Source organism: Mizuhopecten yessoensis, unplaced genomic scaffold, assembly GCF_002113885.1.
Source record: "Mizuhopecten yessoensis strain PY_sf001 unplaced genomic scaffold, ASM211388v2 scaffold10967, whole genome shotgun sequence".
Lineage (NCBI taxonomy): Eukaryota > Metazoa > Mollusca > Bivalvia > Pectinida > Pectinidae > Mizuhopecten > Mizuhopecten yessoensis.
The window spans coordinates 227,426-243,396 of NW_018408811.1; the positions used below are offsets into that span (position 1 = coordinate 227,426).

At 36.4% G+C, this 15,971-nt stretch overlaps 1 long non-coding RNA gene across 1 annotated transcript in view; it reads right to left on the reverse strand.

Annotated features, from left to right (window-relative positions):
* Positions 1-11,208: 11,208 nt before the first annotated feature.
* The window catches only part of LOC110464145, a 41,415-nt gene continuing 36,652 nt past the window's right edge, over positions 11,209-15,971 (reverse strand). The window contains exon 3 of the long non-coding RNA XR_002464473.1: positions 11,209-11,531. This is a non-coding gene — a long non-coding RNA (uncharacterized LOC110464145). The remainder of the gene's footprint in view (positions 11,532-15,971) is intronic.

A 15,971-nucleotide genomic window follows, 5' to 3' on the forward strand; every position in this document is an offset into this window, starting at 1 on the left:
GATTTACCTTAATGAAATAAAATGTGTAAAATGCGATATTTACTCTGATATCGAAACTGTATTATTATAAATAACTGTACCATGAATTTTCTTTACAAGCAGAAAAAAGCACAGCGTCGTTTTCATCGAATATGTCAACGTCATCGCTAAAGAAAGTTGGTAAACATGGCAACGATGAAGTATCGCGTACTTACGTGTTAGTGCATCGAATAAAGTGTGGCATGCACATCTACATTTTAAACTAACATCTCACCTCGCTGTCATATTTAATTGTCGCCGATCAATATGTGTACCTTTTATGTTAGTAAATACTATACAGTATAGTAATTGATAACGTATCCTCACATAGTAAACGGATTCTCTCATTGACAGCAAACAGTAGTTAAAACTCAACACCCGTTTTTATTATTTTCTAGTCGTAGTAATTAAACAACCTCAAAGAACCGTTATAACGACATGTAGGACGATTTGCTATTAAAAACTAGATATTTTATGTATATTTGGTATGCAGATATTGTAAGCATAGTATTATGCGTAAAAACTTGTATGTATATTTTATGTATATTTTTTTTTCTGTATGCACTATATGAAGAAATTGATTGATAGTTGATATTGTATGAATATACTGTCTGTAAATCGTGTATGCATTTATTGTATGAAGATATTGTCTATAAATTGTGTATTAATTTATTGTATGAAGATATTGTCTGCAAATTGTGTATGCATTTATTGTATGAAGATATTGTCTGTAAATTGTGTATGTATTTATTGTATGAAGATATTGTCTGTAAATTGTGTTTGTATTTATTGTATGAAGATATTGTCTGTAAATTGTGTATGTATTTATTGTATGAAGACGTTGTCTGTAAATTGTGTATTAAATTATTGTATGAAGATATTGTTTGTAAATTGTGTATACATAAATCGTATCAAGATATTGTCTGTAAATTGTGTTTGTATTTATTGTATGAAGACATTGTCTGTAAATTGTGTATTAATTTATTGTATCAAGATATTGTCTGTAAATTGTGTATGCATTTATTGTATGAAGATTTTGTCTGTAAATTGTGTATGTATTTATTGTATGAAGATTTTATCTGTAAATTGTGTATTAGTTTATTGTATGAAGAAATTGTTTGTAAATTGTGTATGTATTTATCGTATGAAGAAATTGTCTGTAAATTGTGTATGTATTTATCGTATCAAGATATTGTCTGTAAATTGTGTATGTATTTATCGTATCAAGATATTGTCTGTAAATTGTGTATGCATTTATCGTATCAAGATATTGTCTGTAAATTGTGTATGCATTTATTGTATGAAGATATTGTCTGTAAATTGTGTATGTATTTATTGTATGCAGATAGTGTCTGTAAATTGTGTATTCATTTATTGAATGAAGTTAGTGTCTGTAAATTGTGTATGTATTTATTGTATGAAGATAGTGCCTGTAAATCGTGTATGCATTTATTGTATGAAGAAATGGTCTGTAAATTGTGTATGCATTTATTGTATGAAGATGTTGTATGAAGATGTCTTATGTAGATTTTGTAGATGTGTATATTGTTTCGTTCAATATGGATTAACAAAAGTTACGAAAAAAATGTCCATGATATCCGCTAGTATTATAAGATATGGGGAAGAGGAGGTCAAATATCCATTACAATGAAAATATACAAATAACTACTGCAATATAGAATGGCCAGGCTTTCTGGTATTACTGCTGATAAAAAGTGTTCTGAGAGGCTTAAACACATCATATCAGCTTCCAGACTCCATTTCAATTTCTAGTTATTGATTATATATATATTTTCTGTGATATCTGTAGTTTTAGACAAGTGAAAGTTTAGACAAGCGAGTGACCTTGACAGGTAGTCGTGAGATATGTACAATCTCGCCGGTTTTAGAAAAGAGATTGTTCTTGCCGGCTAGTTATTATATAGTAAAAACCTCGTTTTAAGCAAGCGAATGACCTTGCCGGTTAGTTATTATGTAGATAAAGCCTCGTTTTTAACACATACATGACTTTGAAGGCTGACCATTGGGTATGTATATCCTCATCTGTACACGAGCGACACCGGTATCAAAGTAAATGACCAATCACTTAATTTTAGTGATCATTAAGACTAAGGTTATAGCTTAAATGTTATTGAGTTCAACATAGTTACCGTCAGAGAATCTACACGAATAAATAGAAGATAGAATAAGCGTTAAAATAAACGATAAACATATGATAAAAATAGCACGAAATACACGATAACTAAAGGCAACAATACAGGATAAACTGTGCTCAAAACAAAACGATGAAATGCCTGATAAAACACACGATAAAAGGGAGGCGTGAAAGTTGTTCTTTTGCTAATGTATATTACACAATTAAAAAAAAATCTTCCCAAAAAGAGATGTATCAGACAACTGTTGTGATATAATTAGAAGCATAATAAATAAACGATGATTGATCTTCATTAAAACAAGGAAAACGATCGAGCTTACTTTCAATTGATATGCAATTATTAAGACTTTTTAGATTTTTTTTAATAACTTCATACATCCTACTTTATTGACCAAACTCCAAGCTCATATAAGTGTGTCACCATCTTCAACTCTGTGCACCGGTGTATCTTTATGGTCCGTTCATGTGTATGCATGATCATTCTGTAATTATAGTAGCTATTGTATATGAACATGTTTATAAACTTGTATTAATGAACACCTTCATTAAGACGATCCGAATCATTAGTTCTAATGAGTGATATATTTAACTATATTACGCGCATAACATGGTGAGGCATGCAGCTATTGAGGACATCATTTATGAAAAACTGATATGATAATATCAATTTATCTTTGCTCGTAGCTATTAATTTCTTCTGCTGATGAACGTGAACCGTGGGAAAATCCACCCTGAAATAGAGTTTTACACACTTGTAAATACCCGTATATCAGCCGACCCATCTCCTGTTTCAACGAGAACCTTATCATCAATATCAAATTCAATTATCTTAATTTCAATAATAGGATAATCAAATATATCATAGAAATGTTGTTTACATTAGTGAAATGACACAGAAACACACACACCATGGTTATGAGTGACGTGTGGAGTCGTGACTTATTGATTTTAGTAATTGTACTAATCTCGCCAATTTGATAATTGTTTAATCGGTACTAAACTAAGTCAATCATCAACCAATTAGATTAAAAGTTTCTACATGTGATTGTTAAGGGTCACGTGATCGGAACATAAGGACAACAAATGTACATATATTATCTACCACGTCTCAGACACGATTTTATTTCCCAGAATTTCAATTGAATAAAAAGTTTAACTCAACATGTTTCTCACTGAATTGTGAGACCGCACTGTTTTACACAAAAACTACGATTTTTTACAAATTTACTCCTTTACTAAAAGAATGGCCGCGAATTTCCGTAAAATTCATTACATATACTACAAATGATAAACTTTAATATACAATATCCTACCCAAGTATATACTGGTTAACATAATGTAACCATATTTCCTCAGCACGCGTTATATGTTGTTACTATTTCTAAGCAGAGCAGTCTCAGTGGTTCCTTCTCCTTTGACTTGTCTCTGGTCGATGGAAACGCATTTTCAACCACACAAATAAATATTGATTTTAAGTTATTTTTCTGAAATTTATTTTTAAACATTGTTTCCCTGTATCATGTTTTATAAACAGACATGCCGGTTGGTTTTACATCCATGTCTAACAACATGGTTCACGACCTTTTATAAAGTGTCATATCCTCACATTCAAGCTGGCATTAGGGGAGGTCCGAATCAGGACATTTTATATAGTGTCTGCTAAAACATTCTGACAAGTTATAAAACGGCCGATCGATAGTGTTCCGGAATGACAGATAGCGGTAGTTGGTTTTGGAAGTTATATATAACCGACAGTAAATAATATATATTTTCATTGGCTGAGGTTCCATGGCTGTATTCCTGGCATGTTGGGTTTCATGGTTAGGATTAATGTTGTTGAGGTAACGCAAACACGTCTTAGGGTTGGATATTTTATTGATTTTAATTTCAGAAGTGTACAGCTCTCAGACACATACGACACTATACACACACACTCGTAGGGCCATAATACATGGATAATAAATACATAACTGAACACGCATTCAATCTGTCTCTCGTTCTTTAGTAATAATAAATTAAAGAAAATAATTTAATTAGACAGAGTTAGTCTTTCTTCTAGTCTGCAATATGTCTACGAAAAACCAATAATATAGACATGTAAATGTACATGTAAACAACGCTATGTACAGTAGATAAAACACAAAATACATCAGATACCAGCAAGGTACTAATATTTACGTACAAATGTAAGACTGGTTAAATAACAAGAGCACATTCATATAGTATAACCTTTATTAAGGGGTGTGTAAGAAAGACGAGGAGAGTTGTCACTGAGAGACAGCAGCCTGATAAGCCATTCTACATTCTCTCTCATTGTCATTCTGTCTTTTTTCTTCTTAATCGAGTACTTAACTTTGTATACAATCGTTGTACTAATCGTTACTGATTAAATACATTTGTTACTATAACAACAAACGACGGTAATTTCCACACAAATATACAAACAACTAGAATCATTGACTTTTGATTGGTTGAGTAGAGACTGCTAACCCGTAAGTAATCGAGTGTATATCTATAATTGGGTATGTAAAGAACACTTGCCACTAATCTATCGCCCCGTGTATAACAATCAGGCTCCTTATTCAGCTCCCAAGGGAGCTACAATCACAGTTACCTGATTATGACACCCCTCCTCCCCGGCCCGCGACACCCAGCCCCACCCCTACTCCCAAGCTGTCGACTTTACAATAACACCCCGGGGAAGTGTATGTCCATACGCACGTGGGTAGGCTTAATTTGGTACTAATTAGGGAGGTTGGGTGTCGGTAAATCTAATTAGCAGCTCGTTAAGGTGGGAAGCGGTGCGGGTAAGTGGGGACACGATCCTGTGACCTGTACGTACGATCGGTTACACACTAAACACGATTAACAGTATAGCTGTGTAAAGGGTTACGGCCCAACAGTGGCGTACCTGTGACAACCACAACATGGAACACGACAACTTACCGTGTAACCTTGCATTGTCATCTTATAATATTAATTATATTGACTATTCGTTACAGGTTTTACAGACTGCAATGTACATGTATATAAAATAGAGAAACACAACTACACGTTGTTACATATCACCATCAAACAATGCATGTAGTAAAATACATCTGTCATCCATTTGACCATACATTCTTCTGTCATCCATTTGACCATACATTCTTCGGTCATCCAGGATAAGAAGATACCGGACATACTAGATGTGGTTGGTTTTTGTAAGGTGCACCGTCATTTTATATATATTATTGTATACAAAATGTTATCTAATTCTTTAGTCTACATACGTATAAACGTTAAACTATATTATGTTGATTGTGACAAATCCTTTTTTTATCAATTACGATGTAGATTTTCAATGACGGGAACAGCCAACAGCTACGGTATCTGTCAGACAATGTTATAATTATGACGTCACCAGTTATGGTATCATATTTGAAAATGACGTTAGTAGGTTTGTTTTTATACAATACCAATGAAAAATATGGTTATTTCTACTGTGACAAATAACAGCTTTTTGTTATTAAACATTAAACCAACCACTCAGCGAGCAGGATTACTGTAAACAATAACAGAATTCTCGGAAACCCATGATTTCACAAAGAAATCTGAAATTCATGAATGACTGCTATATATATTTCACTCACAAGCTAAATATTTATCACAGTTTTCACTCGTGCAACGTAACATATCAAAGTATGCACCCACCCGTCACGTACAATTATTTCATAAAACGGTTGTAAAACAAACACACATCGTCAAACCAAATTAATATGTATTTACCAAGAATTAGCAATAAACCGATATATCATTTGTTATACCAACAACCATAAGACTTTGGAATAACCATTTGGAAAATTGTAGGAACCAGCGAATTGAATAGATGAATACTGTACATCTATAAGTCCCCAACCCTTTCTACATAAAATACGGACCCATTCGTCTCAATTGTCTACTTATTACTCTAAGATACATTTGTGTTGACTTACATGATGATAGTAACATGTGTACCTTGAACATTTTGACCGACTCACCCATCGGAAATCTGTAGTGACCTGTATGAAAACGTAAATTATTTATTACATGACGGAACGTCCTCTGTTTAGTAAATTAAGAGATGATTTATTTATAAAGCTTTATTGCTTTTCTATAGCCAATCTATGTATGCTTTTTTTTGAAAATGATGATTTGATTTATCTGAAAACGAAAATATATTACAAACAGTACAAATTTATTATTCGTGAAAATAATAGATTTTAGATATAATCTCGAATGAACAGATGCATCTGTGTTTGTGTCTCCTTTAAATCATTGTCTGTCTATCCTACCCTGTCACTATCACCCTGTACTACATGTGTACCTTGTGTTTGTCTCTCCTTTAAATCCTTGTCTGTCTATCCTACCCTGTCACTATCACCCTGTACTACCTTGTGTTTGTCTCTCCTTTAAATCCTTGTCTGTCTATCCTACCCTGTCACTATCACCCTGTACTACCTTGTGTTTGTCTCTCCTTTAAATCCTTGTCTGTCTATCCTACCCTGTCACTATCACCCTGTACTACCTTGTGTTTGTCTCTCCTTTAAATCCTTGTCTGTCTATCCTACCCTGTCACTATCACCCTGTACTACCTTGTGTTTGTCTCTCCTTTAAATCCTTGTCTGTCTATCCTACCCTGTCACTATCACCCTGTACTACCTTGTGTTTGTCTCTCCTTTAAATCCTTGTCTGTCTATCCTACCCTGTCACTATCACCCTGTACTACCTTGTGTTTGTCTCTCCTTTAAATCCTTGTCTGTCTATCCTACCCTGTCACTATCACCCTGTACTACCTTGTGTTTGTCTCTCCTTTAAATCCTTGTCTGTCTATCCTACCCTGTCACTATCACCCTGTACTACCTTGTGTTTGTCTCTCCTTTAAATCCTTGTCTGTCTATCCTACCCTGTCACTATCACCCTGTACTACCTTGTGTTTGTCTCTCCTTTAAATCCTTGTCTGTCTATCCTACCCTGTCACTATCACCCTGTACTACCTTGTGTTTGTCTCTCCTTTAAATCCTTGTCTGTCTATCCTACCCTGTCACTATCACCCTGTACTACCTTGTGTTTGTCTCTCCTTTAAATCCTTGTCTGTCTATCCTACCCTGTCACTATCACCCTGTACTACCTTGTGTTTGTCTCTCCTTTAAATCCTTGTCTGTCTATCCTACCCTGTCACTATCACCCTGTACTACCTTGTGTTTGTCTCTCCTTTAAATCCTTGTCTGTCTATCCTACCCTGTCACTATCACCCTGTACTACCTTGTGTTTGTCTCTCCTTTAAATCCTTGTCTGTCTATCCTACCCTGTCACTATCACCCTGTACTACCTTGTGTTTGTCTCTCCTTTAAATCCTTGTCTGTCTATCCTACCCTGTCACTATCACCCTGTACTACCTTGTGTTTGTCTCTCCTTTAAATCCTTGTCTGTCTATCCTACCCTGTCACTATCACCCTGTACTACCTTGTGTTTGTCTCTCCTTTAAATCCTTGTCTGTCTATCCTACCCTGTCACTATCACCCTGTACTACCTTGTGTTTGTCTCTCCTTTAAATCCTTGTCTGTCTATCCTACCCTGTCACTATCACCCTGTACTACCTTGTGTTTGTCTCTCCTTTAAATCCTTGTCTGTCTATCCTACCCTGTCACTATCACCCTGTACTACCTTGTGTTTGTCTCTCCTTTAAATCCTTGTCTGTCTATCCTACCCTGTCACTATCACCCTGTACTACCTTGTGTTTGTCTCTCCTTTAAATCCTTGTCTGTCTATCCTACCCTGTCACTATCACCCTGTACTACCTTGTGTTTGTCTCTCCTTTAAATCCTTGTCTGTCTATCCTACCCTGTCACTATCACCCTGTACTACCTTGTGTTTGTCTCTCCTTTAAATCCTTGTCTGTCTATCCTACCCTGTCACTATCACCCTGTACTACCTTGTGTTTGTCTCTCCTTTAAATCCTTGTCTGTCTATCCTACCCTGTCACTATCACCCTGTACTACCTTGTGTTTGTCTCTCCTTTAAATCCTTGTCTGTCTATCCTACCCTGTCACTATCACCCTGTACTACCTTGTGTTTGTCTCTCCTTTAAATCCTTGTCTGTCTATCCTACCCTGTCACTATCACCCTGTACTACCTTGTGTTTGTCTCTCCTTTAAATCCTTGTCTGTCTATCCTACCCTGTCACTATCACCCTGTACTACCTTGTGTTTGTCTCTCCTTTAAATCCTTGTCTGTCTATCCTACCCTGTCACTATCACCCTGTACTACCTTGTGTTTGTCTCTCCTTTAAATCCTTGTCTGTCTATCCTACCCTGTCACTATCACCCTGTACTACCTTGTGTTTGTCTCTCCTTTAAATCCTTGTCTGTCTATCCTACCCTGTCACTATCACCCTGTACTACCTTGTGTTTGTCTCTCCTTTAAATCCTTGTCTGTCTATCCTACCCTGTCACTATCACCCTGTACTACCTTGTGTTTGTCTCTCCTTTAAATCCTTGTCTGTCTATCCTACCCTGTCACTATCACCCTGTACTACCTTGTGTTTGTCTCTCCTTTAAATCCTTGTCTGTCTATCCTACCCTGTCACTATCACCCTGTACTACCTTGTGTTTGTCTCTCCTTTAAATCCTTGTCTGTCTATCCTACCCTGTCACTATCACCCTGTACTACCTTGTGTTTGTCTCTCCTTTAAATCCTTGTCTGTCTATCCTACCCTGTCACTATCACCCTGTACTACCTTGTGTTTGTCTCTCCTTTAAATCCTTGTCTGTCTATCCTACCCTGTCACTATCACCCTGTACTACCTTGTGTTTGTCTCTCCTTTAAATCCTTGTCTGTCTATCCTACCCTGTCACTATCACCCTGTACTACCTTGTGTTTGTCTCTCCTTTAAATCCTTGTCTGTCTATCCTACCCTGTCACTATCACCCTGTACTACCTTGTGTTTGTCTCTCCTTTAAATCCTTGTCTGTCTATCCTACCCTGTCACTATCACCCTGTACTACCTTGTGTTTGTCTCTCCTTTAAATCCTTGTCTGTCTATCCTACCCTGTCACTATCACCCTGTACTACCTTGTGTTTGTCTCTCCTTTAAATCCTTGTCTGTCTATCCTACCCTGTCACTATCACCCTGTACTACCTTGTGTTTGTCTCTCCTTTAAATCCTTGTCTGTCTATCCTACCCTGTCACTATCACCCTGTACTACCTTGTGTTTGTCTCTCCTTTAAATCCTTGTCTGTCTATCCTACCCTGTCACTATCACCCTGTACTACCTTGTGTTTGTCTCTCCTTTAAATCCTTGTCTGTCTATCCTACCCTGTCACTATCACCCTGTACTACCTTGTGTTTGTCTCTCCTTTAAATCCTTGTCTGTCTATCCTACCCTGTCACTATCACCTTGTACTACCTTGTGTTTGTCTCTTCTTTAAATCCTTGTCTGTCTATCCTACCCTGTCACTATCACCCTGTACTACCTTGTGTTTGTCTCTCCTTTAAATCATTGTCTGTCTATCCTATCCTAAAATAAACCATAAAAAATGTTTTGTTTTTCTACCTAACCGTCACAATGAGGATACTTAGAAGAAACGAGATTGTGCAACAGAGAAGGAAAATTGTTATGTGTGTTTTATGAACAGAGATGTTGAGCAGATTGTGTAGTCAGTATATACATGTATTGCTGTTAATAGCGTGGTTCTACTTTGTATGTACAGTTCACGACAAGGCTGTTAATACCAATTCAAATCTACTATCTTCTTTTATTCCATTTACGTAATAGCGCCCTGCTGTTGACCAAAAGCGTCAGGCACCTCAGAAATGGACGCGAACCGCCGCCAAACAAAGCTACTGAACACTACATATTTCACTTAAGATTTGAACAACCCGTACCATTCGCACTCTCTATCAATATCTATATATTATATCTACAAAAAAGGACACAACTTGTCAGAATATTATTATCATCATCAATAATTTCACAATAAAGACAAAAGTAAGACAAACAAACACAAACAGTCTCACAATTAAAATTTAAGAAAGATTAAGCATAAAACCTTCCAATGTTTGTATTTTTACTCCGTTAATTATTATTTCTATAGACAGACCTTGATTACCAGATAGCAATTAGTTAATAGTTAATGTAAAGCCATGTAACATTTTGAAACAATTCAAGCTTCTGTTTTAATATATTCTTTGTAAGGTGGTTTGCTTTAATCACATTTAGTGGCTGACGACCTTTCAATACAGTAGCACAGCGAAGGAGTCTGGGAATATGAAAATGTACTGAATAGTATTGTAAATCATGACTATTTTAAAGGGAATATCTAAGGACATTTGTGTACACTGTGTTTGATAGAATCTGATTTAAATGTAGAAAGCTTTAAAGTTTTAAAATTTTGAACAAAAGCTGCAGTTTCCGTCTTTTTTTCTGATGTCTGCATGCATTTCTAACCTAGATGCACAAAAACACATACAAGCAACAGAGGGAATATCGGTAATCATACCATCAGCTTCACGTTGGTATCTTATTTCTAGCATTTCACTTAATTAAACATTTATTTGCATAATTCAATAAATGTAATTGAAAGTTATCTATGTTTAAAAGGCGTCTCTTTTGAGCATATATTAAAGGCTTCTAAGAAACTGTGACAGCAATCTGAATTCAGATCTATTTGAATCTCACCTAAATGATACCCCTGCCTGCTCATGTAGTTCTCCTGTTGAGGATTATGATCACTTCTTCCTCCACTGTTCTCTGTATGCTAATCAAAGGCAAATCCTCATGAACTCTATTTCTGCTCTTAACAATACTATTCAATGAAGTACTCTGAAATGTTTTATGGATGTGAAAGACTCGATATCAATACGAATACACGCATTCTGGAGATGATTCAGAGGTTCAGTAAATATACTGGACGCTTTTACTAGATTACACTTATTTGTATATCTATTATCACATGACTTTGTTGTGTGGAATAATACCAGTACAGAAGTGTGCGGTTACTAGGTGCTGTCCCACCAGCTCCATCTGGCTGTTATTTACATAGTCTAGTTTATTTATCATCAATTTTCAAAACATAATAATGACATGCAATTATCAATAGATTTTTTTTGATATAAACATATATGTTATCATTACTACAATATGCTGTGCGTAAACTGTTTATTACTGTCAGGAGGTGGCGCTCATAGGCTTTCCCTGTTCACCAATTCAGTTGTTTCCAAGATCTGAAGAACAAATATATTTTGAAATGAAAGGCTTCCAAGAACATTTACTTTCTTCATGACAGCCGCTCATATGATCCCCATTTATCTTCAGCTTTGTCCACAAAATGTCCATCCCTGAAATTCAATATTTCGCAACAATTTAATATCTCTTTGTAATGTTTTGTTGTAGAGATGCATTGCTGACATAAAACACAACTAACAATTTATTCTCCAATGTCCAGTTCACGGTAAGATGCGGACATGCGTAAGAAAGATGTATCGTCAACAAAAACTCTAGAGATGAAATCATCAGATATGTCATTAATGTATACTAAAAATAGAAGCGATAAAACATAGAACTCTGGGGAACCCCTACTTGGATAATACCCGTATGAGAAAGAGTTATAAATACTTGCTGTTGTCTATAGGACAAGTAGTACATTGTATGTAAACCAACTCAAAATCTCACCACATATTTCATTTGATTTCCTGTCAATAATTAACCCGCTATGCCAGAAACTATCAAAAGCCTTATATATAACACAGAACAGGAATATGCATGCTTTCTTTCCTCCAAAGCTAACAAATGGTAAACTAAGAGTGGGTATAATACCAGCGTAATTAAAAATAGTTTTGAATATATCCTAAACGACTCGTTGAAACTTTCCCAGCAGTAAGTTTAAAGGCTTGCTGATGTACACCAAGTGAGAGAGATATTCTAGATCTGTATTATATATACCATTATTAATGAAAAGCACACCATGCTTGCTGTAGCTTTCTACCATCCATATCAAAGCCTCACCTAATGTACAATAATATCGGTAGACTCCGGAAAAATACTGTCACTACCTACACAAGTTAAAGTTTCTGACGTAAAAGACATAATGAAGGAGACTGAACCTGGTAAGACCGATACGAGTTAGTTCGTTTATCAGACTTTTGAGTACTCTTTCCTCAGATAAATAGTCAACAAATCAGCATCGAGGTCACAGGTGAGTAGTATATAAGGTGATATTTTCTAGAAAGTAAGAATAAACTGGTGTGAACAAAACCGCAATTGGAGTTAAAAATCGATAAAATTTCAGCAGGATATAGACAGAGTGAAGAGACGCTAAATCGTACAAAGGGATTACGACCAGGAGTTCCTCAGGTGTAAGCGTCTTCTGTAAAAAATAAGTTATGCCAGGTCCCCAAAGAGAGGACTGGGACAATGACAACGAAACCAAAAGGAACACTTATTGGAATAATCATTAGTACCGACCATCAACTTGACCAAGGATAAAGAACGTTTGCCGAGGAGATCATAAAATCTGCTATAGTTTAACAGTTGCATCTTTTAAACCATGTATAATACGTTTGTCTGTCAGTAGTCGACAAGAGTTCTGTCTATAAATCCATGCACATTGTTTCAAAAAGGCAGAATGGAATGTTTAGGTCCATGATTAGAAAATAGAATCATATACTGTTCAGCAAAATCCACTAGAATCCACGTGACCTAGTCATCTATCTGTTCAAGGTCATATGAAAGGTCATTTGACCTCCAAAGCACCATTGAAATTAACAAGTTTTCCCTCCATAACATAGGTTCGTGATAACCGTCAATATGCAGAAATTCAGAAGAAATTTGCTCGTCTATGGTAGAGTCGGTTTTCATGACCACTATATTATACAATCGTCTAGCAGTATTAACTTGATTACACATGTATTCAATTTTCCCTCCTGTATATAATACAGTTTGATAGCGCACAAAGAAATTTCAACATAGCGACAGAAATATCGAACTCAGAGGAAACACGAGCTAATCGTTGATAAATCGTCACAAATAAACCACAGCAGTAGATGGTTGTTTGCCATTAGTAGTAGTGTCCCTACTAAACCATCCATCGTGTATCTTACCCAGCTTATCTGATCACGTATCAGCTTACACAGCTATTAATATTATCATAGCCGCGCTATAGTCACTCTTATACTATTACATTTTCACTTCGCATTTTTTACCGAAAGGTAAATATAACCGATAACAATATATAAAAGGAAACGCCGTTACTTCTATCCATTGATAAAACAACTCGTGTTTAGTTTCATAAACTCTATTTATGAATTATATCTACACATAAAATCATTTATTGATAAAGTTATAATATTACCCAGTTTAGTTTTATAAACAATACGCATGTAAATAATCCAGAAAGCCAAGCATGAAATTGCCGATATGACCTTGAACCCGAACCGACATCTGTAAACTTTACAGATTATCTCCCCTTCGATTCAAATCTGGCGACGTGCTATTTAAGTGTAAATCCATTTTTAAACGCCTCTGGACAGCACGTGTTAAGTAGAGTGGCGACTGTGTTCTAGCCGAGTGTATATATCAAAATGGATTTTTAAACATAAATCTGTACAATGTCTTTACCTAGCTGATTGCCATTGCGGATGGATGGACCTTTTGTTTTACTTTAAAAGTACAAACTGTAATCCTGACGTCACGGATATACAGGGATAGAATACGTTAATAAAAAAAAAACAATGGTAGAATTTCAATGTCTCCTGTACCAACATACATTGACATTGTTGTTTCTACTTCTTTGTTTAATCTAAATAATCATTTGGCACACGTTACAACAAGATAGCACATTGAGACTGTGCTAGTGGTAGATCAAAACGACAGTTTGAAGATGTCACATATCAGAACGTCAGCCGACAGGATATTGAACATTGATATTGTACTTCCTTTTTAGGAAATAAAGGTGTCTGGATGTACTACTGTGGAACAGAGATACGGTTGCCCTGGGTAGACGTATTCATGATTGTTGTCGGTGTTGAATTTTCTTTTTTTCTATCCTTCACAGGGGGAGGTTGCAGGTGTGCATCGTAACAGCAAAGTCAATAACATGATGGCATCAGGCAACAACTAACAAACCTGTGTAAATCAGAGGAGAAGACATATGCTGATCACCATCGTTTCTAAAACATATATCATTGATGTTATTGGAAGAAAAGAATCAATCATCGTCTGCGATGAAGGAAACAGAGAAATCCAGCCCTTGAACCAGGCACGGGTGTGACAATCACAAATATCACTCTCCAGTTGAGATTTCACTGTCATACCTTCACGGTAAGGGACAATGCTATAAGTCCAATCCTAGAGGGGGACACTCAGCACATTGTATATTATATTACAATAAAGACCAAAAATCTCATCATACTATAGCTATGCGCACTTCGTGTAACACATTCAGCCAAGAAATGATAGCAAAATAATCATTATCCGCTTCAGAAGAGAGAGTCAAGAATGGACGAAGAAAGTCCACAACATCCTGTCTCCAGTTTAGGTCCGAAACCTCCATAGGCCTCATGTACAGCCACAACATATGAGTGAGATTGGCAAAACCCAGCTCTCGGGGAAGTATTCAGATAAATCAGAATATTCAGAATACAATTCTTGGTATTGAGCAATGTTACACATTAACTACACGTTTCGTCTACTATAAAGCAGTACAAGTATGTCGACAGTAAATAAAGCTTGTCGGGTTAGAACCCACAATTGGATACAGCATATTGTGGACTTTCTTATGCCCTACACGAATTAAAGGCACTGAGGTATATGCACTGAGGTATTGTAGACACTAAGGTATAGGCACTGAGGTATAGACACTAAGGTATTGTAGACACTGAGGTATTGTAGACACTGAGGTATAGACACTGAGGTATAGGCACTGAGGTTTGTAGGCACTGAGGTATTGTAGACACTGATGTATTGTAGAAACTGAGGTACTGTAGACACTGAGGTATAGACACTGAGGTATAGTCACTGAGGTATTGTAGACACTGAGGTATAGACGCTGAGGTATTGTAGACACTGAGGTATAGACACTGAGGAATGGTAGACACTGAGGTATAGACACTGAGGGATAGACACTGAGGTATAGACACTGAGGTATAGGCACTGAGGTATTGTAGCCACTGAGGTATAGACACTGAGGTATTGTAGACACTGATGTATAGACACTGAGGTATTGTAGACACTGAGGCATTGTAGACACTGAGGTATAGACACTGAGGTATATACACTGAGGTATTGTAGACACTGAGGTATAGTCACTGAGGTATTGTAGACACTGAGGTATAGACGCTGAGGTATTGTAGACACTGAGGTATTGTAGACACTGAGAAATAGACACTGAGGTATAGACACTGAGGTATTGTAGACACTGAGGAAAAGACACTGAGGTATTGTAGACACTGAGGTATTATAGACACTGAGGTATAGACACTGAGGTATAGGCACTGAGGTTTGTAGGCACTGAGGTGTTGTAGACACTGATGTATTGTAGACACTGAGGTATTGTAGACACTGCGGTATAGACACTGAGGTATAGGCACTGAGGTTTGTAGGCACTGAGGGATTGTAGACACTGATGTATTGTAGACACTGAGGTATTGTAGACACTGAGAAATAGACACTGAGGTATAGACACTGAGGTATTGTAGTCACTGAGGTATAGACACTGAGGTATAGACACTGAGGTATAGGCACTGAGGTTTGTAGGCACTGAGGTATTGTAGACACTGATG